Source organism: Ictidomys tridecemlineatus, chromosome 5 (genome assembly GCF_052094955.1).
Source record: "Ictidomys tridecemlineatus isolate mIctTri1 chromosome 5, mIctTri1.hap1, whole genome shotgun sequence".
NCBI classification, from domain to species: domain Eukaryota; kingdom Metazoa; phylum Chordata; class Mammalia; order Rodentia; family Sciuridae; genus Ictidomys; species Ictidomys tridecemlineatus.
This window is the reverse complement of record NC_135481.1, coordinates 83089403-83104060: the sequence shown is the minus strand read 5'-3', so window position 1 is coordinate 83104060 and position 14658 is coordinate 83089403. Positions and strand designations below refer to the sequence as shown.

The following is a 14658-nucleotide window of genomic DNA, read 5'->3' as shown; positions in this document are numbered from 1 at the left end:
GCTTTTCATTTCTTTCATGAATAAAGCAGAAAGTGTGGTTATAAGTTTGTAAACTTGTCTGCTTCTGATTCTTTGTCATAGGCCCTCCCTCTCCTTCTCTACCCCTCCCCCATGTTACACAACATTAGGGAGCCCAGAACAGAATGTCAACATCTTTCTAAAGGCAGCGGGTGATGTTTACACGCTTAAGCTTCTGGCACCGACAAGGTGACTGGAGTCAAATGTAAACCATGGCGTTTATCATTCCCAGTCAAACATGTTGTGCAATGGGTAGCAATGGGCACTGTGTGAAAGGTTGCCTAACAAGCTGCCCCGGCTCTAGGATTAGTCAGCTCCTTGCTGTGAGACGTGTGTGACTAAGATACTGGAAGTCCCTGATGACTGAAAGGCTGGCTGACCAATGACAGAAACCAAAAGGAGGGGAAAACTCAATTTTTGGCAAACATTTGAATCTTACTTAGCTCAAGGCATTTGATCTCTGAGGTACAGGGGCAGAAGCCACCTAGAAACATCTGAAGGAAAGGTGTTATTTTCTGACTTGTTATTGTTTTCTATGAAAACTTCTCCCTCATGAAACTTTAGAAGCTAGTACAACTTCTTGCCATATTAATTTACAGTGGAACCAAAGCATAGTTTGTGGAAAACTTTTTTTTTCTCTTTGGTAATAAAAATTTTAATTATTAAAAACAAAATAACTGAACACAGAAAATTAGAAAAACAAAGGGAAAAGCATTCACAATCTCTTTTGCTAAGAACAAACAATATTATCAGAGCATACTCTCTTTTTAAAAAAATATCTATTTTTTTAAGTTTTAGGTGGACACAGTATCTTTATTTTATTTTTATGTGGTGCTGAGGATCAAACTCAGTGCTTCATGAATGCTAGGATGCTAGGTGACCACTCTACCACTGAGCCACAATCCTAGCCCAGACAGCATACTCTCTTATTCTTTGAACTGTTTTACATGTTTGTTGTCATGTGGTTATAAGATTTTTGCTTCATTGATTTTTTGTTTGTTTGTTTTGTTTTTGTTTATTGAAAACTTTTTTCTTTATAGAGCTACCTAACCATATTTTTAATAATTGAATATTCCATTCAGCATATGATTGAACTAATGTTCACTTTTAAAATTTGAATTTATTGGGGCTGGGGTTGTGGCTCAGCAGTAGAGCACTCGCCTAGCATGTGTGAGGCCCTGGGTTCGATCCTCAGCACCACATAAAATAAAATAAATGTATTAAGAAAAACACATGATATTAAGAAAATTGAATGTCTAGGGGAAAAACAGATCCTTACCTCATACCATATCAAAATAAACTTTTTAAAAATTTGCATTTATTTATTTATTTTTGTGGTGCTGGAGATTGAACCCAGGGTCTCAGACATGCTAGGCAAGCACTCTACCTACTGTGCCAGAACTTATCCCCTAATATTCACATTAATCCTTCCAATAAATTGTTTTATGTTATGTTTCCATTTTATGTTGTTATTGTAAATAAAACTGACATGAACATAACTTGAAATATGGCTTTTTTTTTTTAGAATAATGTACATACGAAATAAAACACTGTGTATAATTTAGAAACCCTTTGAGTGTTAGTTACTCTTTGGTTACAACCTGCTTTCTTCTTCATTCAAGAGAATAACCACCATCCTAAATGTTTTGTTTGTTGCATAATTTTTCTGTATTTTAGATTTTTCCTTAGAATAGATTCTTTGTAGGAGAATTTAATAGTTAAGGTAAGTAGACTGTATGTCTATAAAGTTAGTTTCTGATGTTTGTGGAAAGCCCTGGCTTGCATTTCTGCTCCAGAAATTATCAGGCTTGACACATTCCAGTAGGCAGGGTGGGCCCACAGACCAGAGAGACATTGCCCTGGTGAGAAGGTGTGCTCAGTGACTGCTTTTTGTGGCCTGAGGATATTCGGGAGTTAGACCTGAGAACCTTTACCCAAGAGCGGGGTCATTCTGGTATACCTTTGTAAGTCTCTGTCCTCCCTCCCCTCCTCAGTTATTTGATTTTTGTTTGTTTGTTTTTATATATTTTTAAAATCACTTATTCATTTAAAAAATGGGCAGTTCAAGCCAGGCACAGTAGTGTACACTTGTGATCCAAGCTACCAGAAAGATGGAGACAGGAGGATTGCAAGTTTGAAACCAGCCTCAGCAACTTAGTGAGACCATGTCTCAAAATAATAAAATTTTAAAAATTAAGGACTGGGGGTATAATTCAGTGGTAGATTGCCCCTGGATTAAATCCTGACCCCCTACTAGGGCAGGGGAGTGGAGATAGTTCTGGGTCTGAGGATGTAGCTCAGTGGTACAGCACTTGCCTGGCAAGTATGAGGCCCTGGGTTCAAGCCCTAGTATTACAAAAGCAAACAAAAAGCTCAGTTCTCTTTACTCAGCATATTGGTGACCATCTTTTGAGATAAATTCCAACATAATCATCTTCATCTTTATGTAACTCCAAGGAATAAGATTGATCAGATTCATATTATTGGTTTCAAAAATAGAGAAACTAAAATGATTTAAAAATAATTGGGCTGGGGCTGGGACTTGAGCTTTTTTTGTAGATAATTTCTGAAATTTAAATTGATAGCTCAGTGGCAGAGCACTTGCCTAGCATGTGTGAGGCACTAGGTTAGCACCACATAAAGAGAACTAAATAAAATAAAGGCATTCTGTCTATCTACAACTACAAAAAATAATTTTAAAAAATAATAATTAGGCTGGGGAAATAACTCAATGGTAGAGCATGTGCCTAGCATGTGCAAAATCCTAGGTGCAATCCCCAGCACCAAATAAAAAATAATCATAATAATTGGTCAATAGTACAATCAATAAGGACAGTTAGCCTAGCACTTGTTTTTTGATTTTTGGTACTAGGATTAAACACAGTAGTGTTTTACCACTAAGCTACATCCCCAGTCCTATTTATTTATTCACTTTATTTTGAGAGAGGTTCTTGCCTAAGTTGCTTAGAGTTTCGCTAAATTGTAGAGACTAGCCTGAAACTTCTGACTGTCCTGCCTCAGGCTCCCGAGTAGGAATTACAGGAGTGTGCCACTGCAAACTAGTGTTTTTGACCAGTTGTATCAGCATCAGTTGAGATATTTAGTAAACTCAAGAGATTCATGGACCCCATTTCAGAACTACTGGGTCAGAGTCTATGGGTGTGGGGCCCAGGAATTTCCAATTTAGGTTTTTTTGTTTGTTTGCTTGCTTGCTTGCTTTTTTTTGTTTTGTTTTGTTTTGTTTTTGTTTTTTTTTGGGTTGTGTGTGTGTGTGTATTTGTGTGTGTGTGTGTGGGGGGTGCTGGAGATTTAAATACCCAGGGCCTTGTGCATGTGAGGCAAGCACTCTACCAACTGAACTATATCCCCAGCTAGAATTTGCAGTTTAGTAAGCACCAAGGATAACTCTTCAGAGAGACATCATCCTAGACCAGGGGCAGCAAACTGAAAGAAAAGTGGTACAGCAACAATTTCAATGTTCTCCATTGTGCTTGTGTTTGTTTAGCACTGAGGTGTGGCATGGGCATCCATTTAGGGATCCTCTGTATAGAATCTATTGTAATGTGTTTTGCTGGATGAGAATGGAAAAACTCTGCTACTACATTAAAATGTTAATAGCTGAGGAAAAAGTCACACTTTGAGTGGAGTCTAGGAATCATGTCAACTGTTTATATTAAACTAGTGGTAGATTTTCATTTTTTATTGGCCAAGAGCAAAAATTAGAAAAATTAGCAAAAAAAAATTAGAAAAAAAAAAAAAATTAGCAAAAAATGAAGCCATTTTGTCTGAAGCAAAGATTAGAGTTCAGTTAGTTTTTGCCAAGCACAGTCTCTTCTCAGTTTTAAGTAGTGCCCTTGGCTATGACCTTGATACTTGACATTGTTTTGCATGCAACAATTTGGCCCGCATAGCACTGGTTGTACAATAATAATCTTTGAAGCAGGAATCACCAAGCCTAGAGGCACTTACAGAGAAGAGACGTGGGGAAAATAGGTGTTTGGAAAGAAAAACGAAAAGAAGAGAATTGGAGAAATGACACAAAAGTAGAAGTAGAAAGCCAAGTGGAATCACAAAAGAAATATCATAAGCAGTCTGGGAGACATGGTCCCTATTTATATCCACCCAATAATGTAGCTTGGGAGATTGCTAAGCTAAATGACCCTTCAGAAAATGAAACTGAAATTCCAGTTAAATCTCACCTGCTATCTGGCACAATGAAAATTATTCCCTCTAGCTGACAAGTGATCTGTTTAAATGATCATTACTAAAATAGTTACTGCTGAAACTACATGATATTTGACAAAGTCTCTGGCTTCTTTCATCTCATTTTTCTACCCTGGCTGTCAGAAATTTGCCATGTTAAAGAATGATAATTAGGGATATTATACATTTCAATAATTAATATGTTTACACTCTTCTAAAATTTGAACATAATATTTAACCCAGAGAAAATGAAGTGGAGATGAGCTAATTGGCAAAATGTCAAGCATGTTGCAAATGTACTAAGTGATAAGAATATTCAATTTTAGTGACAAGAATAATAGTAACAACATGAATAAGGGGGAAGAAACAAGTCATAGATTATGTGTGTATCATGATTTTATGGAGGCTATTAAAATAGCAAATCAAAATTGCATATTCAGGATATATTTCAAATCAATGTGCTGATTGGCTGCTGGTCAATACTTTGGCTTAAATTCTATCTCTAGATACAGAAAAATGTCAGACTACTATGAAAAGTATCTTTGGATAGCTGGGTGTGGTGGCACATGCCTATAATTCCAGTGACTCCGGAAGCAGAGGCAGGAGGATATCAAGTTGGAACCTACCCTCAGCAACTTAGTGAGACCTTGTCTCAAAAAAAAAAAAAAAAAAAAAGAAAGAAAGAAAAATTGTAGAGAGAAACTATAAGATACAACAAGTAATAAAATAATTTAGGAATTAAGGAATTTCACATTTATAGCCAACATCATACTAATTAATAAAACACCAATTGGGGCCAGGGTTGTGGCTCAGCGTAGAACGTTTGCCTAGCATGTGTGAGGCACTGGGTTTGATCCCAGGGGCCATATAGAAATAAAAACAAATAAAATAAAGGTATTGTGTTCATCTACAAATAAAAAAATGTTTTTAAAAAACCACCAATTAAAATTGGGATACTTTATTTATCTTGTAAGGGAAATTCTAAATACTGTTCAAAAACAGAAATCATGTATATTTAGAAGAACTTATAGATAAATATGAGTCTATATAAATATAAGAATGATAACAGGGTGGAATTTTCCTAATAAAACAAAAAAGATAAAGGCAAATAACTTAAAAGTAATAGCTTGGAGAATGTACTTTCTAGTGAGTAATTTGTTTCAAGATATTACAAATACAAACCCTTTGATTTAATCATTCTTCCACTGGCATTTATTCTAATAAGAAATTTATTCCAATGAGAAATTAGGGTCATGAATAAAGGTTGTACAAAAATATTCATAACAGCAGGGCATGGTGACATACCCCAGTAATTCTAGTGACTCAGGAGGCTAAGGCAGCAATATAGCAAGTTCAAGTTCAACCTGGGCAACTTCGGAGATCTTATCTCAAAATAAACAATAAAAACAGCTGAGGTGGCTGGGATTGTGGCTCAGCGGTAGAGTGGTTGCCTAGCAAGTGCAAGGCCCTGGGTTCGATCCTCAGTACCACTTAAAAATAAATAAATAAAATAGAGGTATTAAAAATTTAAAAATAAAACAAACTTAAAAAAAAAGACCTGAGGATGCAGCTCAGTGGTGAGATTATTCTGGTTCCATCATCATTACCACACACACAAAAAATCAAGTCTTATCCCTGTTTTGAATATATATATATATATATATATATATATATATATATACACACACACACACACACACACACACACACACACACATAGAAAAATAATAGAATATACATAATATGGTTGTTTTCTCAAGGTGGTGAAATTATGGGTCATTTTGATTTTCTTTTAACCTTTTCTAATTTTCCTTCAATAAACACATATAACTTTTGAAATAAAAAAAATAGCAGTTAACTTTCTTTTAAACAAAATGACATTCAAATTATTAAGTTTTTTGCTTCTGTCTTACAAGGAAATCTCGCTTCTAAGCAAATCCTGATCTATGTTAAAATTAAGAGCTGTTATAGTAGATTAAGGGTTTCTGGAGAGTGGAAGCTGGAGGTAATGCAGTGCATGCTTTCACTTGATAGAAACTTTGTTCCATGCCAGACCCTCCAACACACACATATACACTCTGTCTCTGTCTCTCTCCTTAGATTTGACCCTTCTAAAAAACAATAGCAAACTTCAGATAGCATTAGAACCACAGAAGAAGACATGGGAAACAAAAAGCCCTAAACTTCCATAAGGATCTCCCTAACTCTAATTCTAATTCTGAAGCTAGAATGCTTCTTACATTTTAATTTTCATGGAATGCTTTGGGCAAAGGAGATTTTCCTATTCATTGAAGATGAACGTGGGGAATTGTTTTCAAAGATTTAACCAAGATGCATTGGACTTTTAAACGAAAGTTTATAGGAGGCCATTGATTGACTGAGCCCTTGTACTAGACCCCAACAGCCCAAACCAAAATGGAGTCACTCATGCTAAAATTCCATATCATCAAACTGAAACTAAGCTACTTATCTAACTTTCCAAGAAATCAAGTAGCTAAATCCCCAAATAGGCCAGTTTTAGCTGACATGATAGGCAGTCCCCTCCGCCTCAATCCTTCCAAGGAAAGTAACCTGAAGTAAGTAACCTGATGTTAATCATTCTGGATTTTTGTATTATGCTCTTCCTGTTCCTGCTCAAGCTACTTTATCACAACCAACTGTTCCTCCATGCCCAGTACAGCAGTCCTCTGTTTTTAGGTAAGGTACTAACAGATTCACCTGTTGGAAATAAAAGCCAATTTGATCATTTAACTAAATTTGTTAAAATTTTGTCTTAGTAATAATAAAAATAGTGGAGATATAGGAGGATGGTTGTTGTCTTAATTTTCACTTTAATTATATATGTCAAGTTGTACAGGGCATGGTGACAAATGTAGATAAATCCAGTAACTCAAGAGGCTGAGGCAGGAGGATTGCAAGTTCCAGGCCAGCCTGGGCAACTTAGTGAGACCCTGTCTCAAAATAAAAAATAAAAAGATTTGGGGGGTGTAGTATGGTGGTAGAGCACCACTGGGTTAAATCTCTAGCACCATAAAAATTATGTTAAATTTAATTATAGTGTATATTCATAGAATACATAGTTGCCAATCCATAACTAAGTTTTTCTAGTCTCTAGTGAAAACAATGAGTAAGATCACAACTGTCATTTTTGGAGAAAATCTCTTTTGAGATTGCATCTGAAACACTTTTTTTAGTGTTACCATATCCTTTCTTTTATGAATTAATGGTAATAAAAAATGGTATGAGGGGGCTGGAGCTGGGGCTCAGTGGTAGCGTGCTCGCCTAGCATGCATGAGTCACTGGGTTCGATCCTCAGCACCACATAAAATAAAAATAAAATAAACAGGGGCTGGGGATGTGGCTCAAGCGGTAACATGCTCGCCTGGCGTGCGTGCGGCCCGGGTTCGATCCTCAGCACCACATACAAACGAAGATGTTGTGTCCGCCGAGAACTAAGAAATAATAAATAAATATTAAAAATTCTCTCTCTCTCTCACTCTCTCTTAAAAAAAATAAAATAAAATAAAGATACTGTGTCCACCTAAAACAAACAAACAAATAAATATTTTTTAAAAAATGGTATGGGAATTTTTGGTTGTTTTTTTGTTTGTTTGTTTGTAGTGCTAGGGATTGAACCCAGGGCCTTATGCATGTGAGGCAAGCACTGTACCAACTGAGCTATATCCCCAACCCCTAGAAATGGTATTTTTTTTAATATTTATTTTTTTAGTTGTAGTTGGACACAATGCCTTTATTCCATTCATTTATTTTATGTGGTGCTGGGATCGAATCTCGGGCCCCTCTGTGCTAGGCAAGCTTTCTACTGCTGAGCCACAATCCCAGTCCCAAATGCTATGTTTTTTATAAAACTATTTGTCAGGGGCTGGGGTTTAAGTCAGCAGTAGAGTGCTTTCCTCACACACATGAGGCACTGGATTCGATCCTCAGCACCACATAAAAATAAAATAAAGATGTTGTGTCCACTAAAAACTAAAAAATAAATATTGAAAAAATTCTCTCTCTCTCTTTAAAAAATAAATAAATTAAGAAGTAGAGATATTGTGTCCATCTTTAAAAAAAAAAGAAGTTACTTGTCAAAATATAAAATTTGCAACCTGGTTGTTCCAGAACACCTCCAACTTGTCTTTGGAAATCTGAAATAAAAAAATGTCTGAACACTTTTGGCCCCATCAAAACTTATTTTTTTTCATCTTTTCGTTTTATTAGTTTCTACTAATTAAATTACCTATTTCTGATATTGTCACAATTGGCATTAAAAAAATGGCTTTTGGAAATTTCTTTACTTTTTTTTTTCTTTTGGTACCATGGTATTGAACCCAGGGTGCTTAACTCTTGAGGAACAACCCCAGCCCCTTTTTAAAATTTTGAGACAGGGTCTTGCTAAGTTGCTTAGGGCTGTGCTAAATTGCTGAGGCTGGATTTGAATTTACTATCCTCCTGCCTCAGCCTTCAGAGTTGCTGGGATTACAGTCATGCATCACTGAACCCAGCTTCATATTCTATTTTTTTTAATTTATTTTTTAGTTTTCGGCAGACACAACATCTTTGTTTGTATGTGGCACTGAGGATCGAACCCTGGCCACACACATGCCAGGCGAGCGTGCTACCGCTTGAGCCACATCCCCAGCCCCAACTTCATATTCTTTATAGTTGTTTCTTAGTTATGAACTTTCAGGGCTGGGGTTGTAACTCAGAGGTAAAGCAGAGCTTGCCTAGCATGCATGAGGCACTGGGTTCAATCCTCACCACCACATAAAAAAGTAAATAAATAAAAGTTATGAACTTTCAACCTGATAATCCTCCAGTTTCAGGGATGGCAGGAAACCTGGAAGGTTGTGTATTAAGCTCTTTCCTTGTCTTGCTATTGTCGGTGAGGAAAAACTTTACTCTTTTTAGGTTCTGTTTCTGGGGATTGTGAATTAAGCTGATAGACAGATTTCTAAGAAAGAGATGAGTTTATTCACATGCATACACATGGGAGTGCTGAGTGACCAGTAACTGGAGGGTGTTTAGAATTTGGGCTTACCCACCTAAGTTAGTAGGGGAAATGTACTGGGGAGAAAAGAATCCTATAGGAAGAAAAATAAATTTCTTTAGGAAAGTCAAATGGGTTCTTAGAAGAACAAATAAGAAATATGAAAGTTTGTGATAATGTTTGTCTATATAAGTGGCCTTTCTCTCTCCTTCAGGATCATGAAATTTCCCCAGAGAGAGGACTGAAGGTAGCCTCATTTCCCAGAAGTTGCTGCTTTGTAGTCAGATAAGAGAAGCTTTGAGGAAGCTTTTCTCTGCATCTATTGAATCTTGGTTGCCTTCAACTCAAAATAATCTGTATGCAAAAGTGGCATATTTTTGGAGTGTATTCTGGACCCCTTCATTCCTTTCTGGGTTTAATTTATGATTCTAGTTCAGCCTTTTTACTTATTCTCTCTTAAGAATATCTCCTGATTTGAAAAACGTTCAGAGAAACAACCACCTCAAAGCCTAAGCACTCTACCACTGAGCTACACTCCCAGCCCCCTAATCATATTTAAAGACTGTAGGATACATTGCCTTAAGAATAATTGGCATATAAATCCCATGGAAAAAACATGGACAAGATGAAATAATAATGACGAAGATGAAAAAGACGAGATACCAGCCATTACATGCAACTAGGAGTGGGTACTATGCCAAGTGCTTTTACATGTCTGCTGGATTGTATTTGAGATACTAACTTTTTTCCTCTCTCTCTCCTTTTTTTTTCTTTTCCTATTCCAACGAGGTCTCTAGTTCTTTATTTCAGAAGAGGGAAGGATCTGGGCAGATAATAAAACTGGCCTATGAGTTCTCAGGCTTTTGCATACCTTAAGTCTCAGGGGAACTTGGAGAATTTATGAACATAGAGAGCTAGAGCAGCAGTCCTCTGAGATTTTGGTCTCAGGGCCTCTTTACACTCCTAAACATTATTGAGAACTCCAAATAGCTTTTGTTTATGTGAATTATATCTGTCAATATTTACCAGAATAGAAAATAATAAAATAATTAGCATATCTTAAGATAACACATTAGGGAGAATACTGGCAATTTTTTTTTCTTTCTTTCTTTTCTTTTCTTTTTTTTTTTTTGGTACCAGGGATTGAACCCAGGGTGCTTAGCCACTGAGCCATGTCCCTAGCCCTTTTTATTTTGAGACAGGGTCTCCCTAAGTTGGTTAGGGCCTGGCTAATTTGTTGAGGCTGGCTTTGAACTTGCAATCCTCCTGCCCACTCTCCTTAGCCATCACACCAACTACAAATTTAATTAATCAGAAACAGCTGGATTTTCATCTCCTTATTCAATCTGTTGTGATATGTTGTTGAAGTACATGAAGAAAATCTATCTTTACACAGATATTCCATTAGATAAGGAAGTAGTATTTTAATAGACTCTTCCGATAACGTGATATTCTTTTTAGGTATTACACTAAAACATAATGAGTGATAATTACCTTATAATTTAATTGCAATATGGAATCTGAGACCAGATAAATAAACTTTTTTATATACCATTTTAGTAGAATCCATTGGTCTATGTTACACTTTGAATGTTTTTTTTATGTCTGCAGGATTTGTTACATCATGTACTGCCCATGGGCTCATTGAATCATGCAGACCTTTCAGTTGTTACCATATTTTACTCTATAATCACAAGAGATAGCATTTGTTATGATACTTATTAATCTCATCAAAAGTCATGTTGCAAGAAACTGTAAAACTGAAGGCCAGCATGGTAGCACATGCCTATAATCCCAGCTGCTTGGAGACAGCCTGGACAATTTAGTGGGATCCAGTCTCAAAATCAAAAAAGAAAAAGATAAAAAGGGCTGGGGGTGCTAGAGTGGTGGCTCAGTGGTAGAGCACCTGCCTAGCATATGTGAGGCACTGGGTTTGATTCTCAGCACCACATATAAATTAATTAAATAAAGGTTCATAGACAACTAAAAAATATTTTAAAAGGGGAGTTCTGGGGATGTGGCTTAATGGTTAAACACCCCTAGATTCAATCCGTGGTACCAAAACCAAAAATGGCTTGGGCTGTAGTTCAGTAGTTTAGCCCTACTGAGTTCAATCTCTAGTACTGGGGAGCTGGGGAGGAGAGGTGGCAAAACCACAGTGAATACAGATTTTCTAAAATTTTAACTTTTGTACAGTTATTCTTCAATATCCCCAGGGATATGAGGGTTGGGGTAGATTTTATTTATTTATTTGTTTGTTTGTTTATTTATTTACTTTTGGTACTGCGGATTGAACCCAGGGGTTCTCAACCACTGAGCTGCATCCCTTATTTTATATTTTATTTAGAGACAGGGTCTTACTGAGTTGCTTAGTGCCTCGCCATTGCTGAGGCTGGCTTTGAACTCACAATCCTCATGTCTCAGCCTCCCAAGCTGTGGCCCACACCTGATGTATTTATTTATTTATTTTTTGAAGTGGCAGGCTCACTTTGTTGATTTTGAGAGAATGTCTTCCTAAGTCTGATTAAGATATTTGTCCGTCAGTAATTCTTTCAAATTAAAATGGTATTCCATGAAAAAAAATCAGTTCATAACTCAGCTGCTCAAGTGATTTATACTGCTATAAGCAACAGAAGCACATTGTGTGTGTGTGTGTGTGTGTGTGTGTATTTTATATCCAAAATGTGTTTATTAGGATATTTTCCCACTCATCTTGATTCAGGTTGCTTTTATTGCTGCTTCCTCCTGAAGGAACATCCTTCTGTAAGTCTTGCTTTTCTTCCCATAGGGTGGCAGAGGACAGTGGAGCAGCCAAAACGCAAAACTACTATTTGTGCATGGCTAAAAACTGTTGATTTTATAGCATCCTGGGCATTTCACATCCATGAAATAGGAATTGGGCTTTGCACCAGGTGATTTCTTTTGGAGAAGGATGAAGAAGATATTTTGCAAGAGGCATGTTTTCTTGGGAAGGTTGTCACCACCGGAAAGGCACATTATGTATGTTTTTAATTTTATCACAGTATTAAAAAGATCAAGATTTAATAAAACTAATAGTTTTTATTGCTTCATCAAGAGCATTTTAAAAGGAAACTGACCTTGTTATTTTTGTTTTCCTGCAGGTATGGGGCAGTATACAATAACCACAGATACAGTTTGGTGCCATTGTCTTGATTAGTGTCAAAGCACTTTCATCCACCATTATTTTTGTATCATCAATGGAAATGTCAGCATGGTAAAAAATACAAACATTTTATTATAATTATGAAAATAGTTCTGACTTCTCCAAACCCCTTAAAAGCTCTTGGAGACCTTAAGGGGGTCTGTGAACCACACTTGGAGAACCACTGAACTAGAGCTTCTTGGATAAACAGAGGCAAGGGCTGCTATTAACCTCAGACCCTAAAATAGATGTTTTCCCTAATTAGTGCATAGGAGGAAGGAAGAGGGATGTCTTTAAATCCCTGAGAAATGGAAGAAAAGACCTTAATTTTTGGTACCAGCATAGGGGAGGCAGAAGATCCCAAAAGTGAATACCTGTACAGTATAACTGGGAAGACTACAGGAAACCTTGGCAAAAGATTCCTTTGCTTTGAAAATGGTGTAGGAGCTATAAAGTGATAAGGGATAAGGGCAGCGGACTTCTCAACTGACATCTGTGGGACCAATGGTTATTGATCAGAAGGAAACTCATACACAATACACACACCAAACACTGGGGCTTCATCCCTTTATAAAATCCTCAATACATCCCCACAGAAGGGCAGGGGAAAGCTCCAGAATGACCAGAATCAGATATTAAATTCAGATTTTTTTTTTTTTTTGTACCAGGGATTGAACCCAGGGGCACTTAGCCACTGAGCCACATCATTGACTTTTGTTGGTTTTGTTTTTGTTTTTGTTTTTGTTTTTGTTTTTTTGTGTGTGTGTTTATTTAGAATCAGGGTCTCCCTGAGCTGCTTAGGGCCTTACTAAGTTGCTGAGGCTGGCTTTGAACTTGACATATTTCTGCCTCAGCTTCCCGAGCTGCTGGGATTACAGGCATTCACCCCCTGTCCTGGCTCAGATATAATTTTTTTAAATATTTGTTTTTTAGGTGTAGATGGACACAGCACAATACCTTTATTTTTATGTGGTGCTGAGGATCGAATCTGGGTCCTGCCCGTGCTAGGCGAGTGCTCTACTGCTGAGCCACAATCCCAGCCCCTCAGATATAAATTTTAAAAAATATTATTTCTCTGGGTGCAGTGGTGCATGCCTATGATCCTAGCAACTTCAGAGGCTGAGACAGAAGATCAAAAGTTCAAGGCCAAAATAAATAAATAAAAATAAAAGTTCAAGGCCAGCTTCAGGAACTTTGCAAAAGACTGGGTCTCAAAATTTAAAATAAGGTGGTAAAGTGCCCCTGAACTTAATCCCTATGGAAAAAAAAAGTTACTTCTTAAAACTAAGTTTGAGTCCTAAATTTAGTAACTCTGCACATATCATCTTGTTTAATCCTTGACAACCCTATGAGGCAGATATTTTATCATTTTTATAGATAGGAACCTTAGATGAGAGATGATTTCCTTTAGCATACTGCTAGTAGGTAACCGAGTCAGGATTAAAACTAGCATTTTGAGGACTGGGGATGTAGCTCAGTGTTGGGATACTTGCCATACTTGCACAAGACCCTGCATTCCATTCCCAGCACCACAAACACAAAACAAAATGCCAAAAACAAACAAAAAATGGCCCTTTGAAATCTTGTGCTCTTAGCTGGTATACTCTATTTGTGACTTTTGATTTCCTTTCTTTGTATCCATTTACCTACTAGCTACTTTGATCATAGGATCTGAGAGAGAAAACAAGGCAGGCACTTGGCAGGCCTGTATTTGCCCAGTTATTTTTGAGTTTTTCTATCCCTGGCAAGAAATTACCTAACAGATCCTGAATTCTTTTGGTTGGAAAAGTCCCTAGAAAAGAGATGGTAGCCAGGCTGTGGCGCACACCTGTAATCCCAGCTATTCTGGAGGCTAAGGCAGGAGGATTTTGAGTTCAAAGCCAGCCTCAGCAACTTAGTAAGACCCTAAGCAATTTAGCGAGTCCCTGTCTCAGAATAAAACATAAAAAGGGCTGGGGATGTGGTTCAGTGGTTAAGTGTCCCTGGGTTCAATCTGTGGTTATATATATATATATATGTAGAGAGAGAGAGAGAGAGAGAGAGAGATATGAATAAAAAATGGTAAATGTTAGTATCCAAAAGGAAGGCTAATGATCTGAGAAGTGTTGGCTTGGAATGCTCTGAGAAGTAATCAGAATCTGTGGAAAGAGCCAGGGAAATGGTTTAGAGGTAGAGTGTGTGCTTTGCATGCTTGAGGACCTAAGTTAAATCCCCAGTACTGCAAAGAAAGAAAATTTTAAAAGCTCTTACGAACACAGGATTAAAATGCAGCCTATCT

General features: G+C 37.0%; 1 protein-coding gene and 1 pseudogene across 1 annotated transcript in view; one reads left to right on the top strand and one right to left on the bottom strand.

The window, feature by feature from the left end:
* The window catches only part of LOC106144782 (uncharacterized), a 33033-nt gene extending 20545 nt beyond the window's left edge, over positions 1-12488 (top strand). Inside the window, exons 4-5 of the mRNA XM_040275358.2 lie at positions 12006-12217; positions 12340-12488. The gene's annotated coding sequence lies outside the window, so the exon portion shown is untranslated. The remainder of the gene's footprint in view (positions 1-12005; positions 12218-12339) is intronic.
* Positions 11887-12214, bottom strand: LOC120886376 (small ribosomal subunit protein eS27-like pseudogene; annotated as a pseudogene).
* Positions 12489-14658: the final 2170 nt, after the last annotated feature.